The sequence below is a fragment of the Octodon degus genome, unplaced genomic scaffold (genome assembly GCF_000260255.1).
Source record: "Octodon degus isolate 3935 unplaced genomic scaffold, OctDeg1.0 scaffold00067, whole genome shotgun sequence".
Classification (NCBI taxonomy): Eukaryota; Metazoa; Chordata; class Mammalia; order Rodentia; family Octodontidae; genus Octodon; species Octodon degus.
The window spans coordinates 10,217,006-10,220,405 of NW_004524643.1; the positions used below are offsets into that span (position 1 = coordinate 10,217,006).

At 39.4% G+C, this 3,400-nt stretch overlaps 1 protein-coding gene across 1 annotated transcript in view; it reads right to left on the bottom strand.

The window, feature by feature from the left end:
• Window positions 1-3,400, bottom strand: part of Pik3c2a (phosphatidylinositol-4-phosphate 3-kinase catalytic subunit type 2 alpha) — a 147,206-nt gene that overhangs the window by 49,335 nt on the left and 94,471 nt on the right. The window lies entirely within an intron of this gene.

The following is a 3,400-nucleotide window of genomic DNA, read 5'->3' on the forward strand; positions in this document are numbered from 1 at the left end:
AAGCTTGTTCTAAGTAGGTGCTTTAGACCACTGAGCCATCTCTCCAGCCCCAGTACAATACCTTTTTAAAAAAGATATATTTGGTACAGGGTTTCACTGCACAGCTTGCACTTGTAGTGACCCTCCTGTTTTCAGCCTCCCCAGTGCTGGGCTTACAGGTGTGCACCACCAAGCCCAGACTCTCGCTCAGCAGTGCAGCCTGGAGGTGGGGGCGGCCTGGTCCGTGGAGCCCATGGGGCAGGTGAGGCCTGTCATGTAGTGCTGGGGATGGACCCTGGTCCCTGTGCTTGCCTAAGCAGGTGCTTGGTCTGTGGGGCTATCTAGCCAGCTCTAAATACATTTTTTGATACACAGAAATTACATTCATCCTGGGGAATTGGTACATATATATGATGTATTTCATCCTTTTTTTACTCTCCTAAATAGTCTACTCTTTCCTGATGAAAATGATGGGCTGATGATACAGCTCAGTGGCATAAGCACCTGCCTGGTAAACCCAAGTCCTGAGTTCAATCCCTGGTACGAAATAAACAGCAAAATTCTTAAATAAAAAAAAAGATGGTTTATAATAAAGTATAGCCTCATTAATTTGTACCTTGAAACAATTTTCAGCCGTGATTTCTTTCCTATTTTGTTGTAGGTAGCTAAATTAGATAGAAATATTACAAGCAGTCAGACAGGGCCAGGCCCTCAAGGAAACAATATGGAGGAAGACAAGATGACTTTGCAACTTTGGAAGGGACAAACACTCCAGCTTTGGGCCAGACAAAAGTAAACAAATGTTGCCTCATACTTCCCTAGGGATGAGCATCAGTGACTGATACTCTAAATAGATATCAATCACCTTGAAAGGGCCCTAAAGTCACTAAGACCAACCCACAACAAGAGACCTTGTCCTGTATTTATGTTCACTGGATTCTTCATTTAGTCCTGGATTTAATCAATTTTACCTAAGCAATGGTGCTTGCAATCTCATTGGTTGACCATAGTTTTGTCCCACCTCATGCCCACCTAGGAAGTTTCCATGTTCTCCACCCTAGACCCGCCTCACCATATGGTTTTACTCTTATAAAGTCCCTGGAAGAGACAGCTTCCCAGGGACAACCCACTCAGGGGCCCCCTTCTGTCTCTCTCTCAGACAGAAGCTTTCTTTCTCCCTATAAATATATTCTGCTCTTAACCTCCATTTGTTTCTAAAATTCATTCTTTGGTTTAAGAGAACATGAACTCATCCCAGCTACCTTTCAGATTGGGAGTTTCATTCCCCTATATCAATATTAGAAATAAAAATAAAAGGAATAAATTGTAATAAATCAGTCATTAAAAAAAATCTATGTATATACCTGAAAATAATTTCCAAATTTTGCTACTGAAAATAACCTTTCCTCCTGCAAATAGCTATAGAATAAAAAACTAAATTCTGTTTAAAATAAAAGTTTTTATATTAGTCACATGTAAATACAATGGGTAAAATTACAAACCAACTGTCTATAAAGCTATCACTTTAAAAGTTTTATCTAATCAAAAAAATTCCTTGAAGCTGGACATGGGGGCATACATCTGTAATACCAGCACTCAAGGGCCGAGGCAGGAGAAGCACTGCAAGGTTAAGGCCAACCTGGGCTGCATAGTGAGTTTAAGGCCAGCCTGAACTACCCTGTTTTTTTAAAAAAAACAACCTTGAAGGCGATTCTTTTGTTCTATTCCATTACAGCTGATTTTACCATAATCCAAAAGTATGGATCTATGTTTTAAAGTCAGCTGATGAGGATTTAGAGATCATTCTCTAGTCAAGCTCATTTAAAAACATTCTTGCAGAGGTGCAATGTAGTTAAGAGAAATAACTTTTACACCACTAGTACAATAACTGTAGGACAATTAATTGTATACTTCAAAACACCTAATACAAAAGATTTTTAATATTTCCAACACAAAGAAGCTATGCTGTAGATGACAGACATACTGATTATCCTAATTTGATCATTATATATGTATACATGTACTGATATGTCACATTGCATCCCAGATATACAATTATGTATGAATTATAAATTTTTACAGGTATCCTTTTAAAAAACTTAGACATTTATACATAATGAATTGATTCATGAAAGATTTATATCAAACCATTATGCCAAGTACTGTTAAGAGAGGCCGAAACTCAGTATTATACCATCCTGAAAAATTTAAATTTTTCCTTTCTTGAGGCTTGGTTACCACACACCCACTTGGCTACCCTCACCTTCAAGGTTAAATGAAACCACCTCATTGTCCCAAAACCCAATTATTCCACAATAATCAGGGCTTGTTTTTTAGCTTTCTAACCTTTGCTTATATTTGTTTCCTTTTTTTTCTTTTTCTTTTGGCGGAACTGGGGATTGAACTCAGACCCTACTGAACTATCTCCCTGGCCCTCCTTTTATTTTCACCTTCATGCAAGAACCTTTCCTGATCAGGGGTGGGTTTGTTTTGTTTTGAGATATAGCTCAGGCTGACCTTGAACTCATGAAGATCTTTTTATAGACAGTGGCACTCAGTCGGAAATACTATAGACACTCAAGACTATCAAGGAGCAGGAGCAGAATAGGAGATATATTATAACAGTAGGGAAGACACAGACACAGCTCTCAAGGGCCAGACCTCGAGACAAAAGAAAAAAGAAATGTACCCACATACTTCCCCTATGGATAAATAACAGTGACTGATGTTCTCAATAGGTACTGGTCACCCTGAGAAAGCCAGAGAAGAACCTCTGACCCATCCTCTCCAGGAAAAGCCCTGTTCTTTTTCCTGCTTCCTTGCTAAGTGACTTCCCCATTTTCATCAATATTACCTGAGCAAATATACTCATAATCTTATTGATTCACCATAGTTTTGTCCCAACTCATGCCCACTTTGTGATTTCCCATTTTCCCCCACATTGGACCTGCCTTACATCGTCCATTTGCCCTATAAAAATCCCTTGAAAAGGCAGGACCCTCAGGACCCCTTCTATCAGACAGAAGCTTTCTTTCCCCAATAAATATGTTCTGCTCTTGTTTTGTTTTTGTTTTTGTTCTTGTTTTTTTGCGGAACCGGGGATTGAACCCAGGCCCTTGCGCTTGCCAGGGAAGCGCATATGTACTGAGCCATATCTCTGGCCCCCTTATTCTGCTCTTAACCCCCACTGTTTCTAGAATCCATTCTTCTATTTCAGAGAACATGAACTTGAGCTGGACATCTAGCAGGATAGAAGTTTCCTTCCACTATATCACTCTTGCCTCTGCTTGTGGAGTGCTGGGTGCTGGGACTACAGCTGTGCACCACACCTGAATAAGAACCTTTTCAGTTTTAAGGCTCATGCCAATTTCCTAGTTTCTTTCTTTTTTCTTTCTTTCTTTCTTTTTTTTTTTTTTTTTTT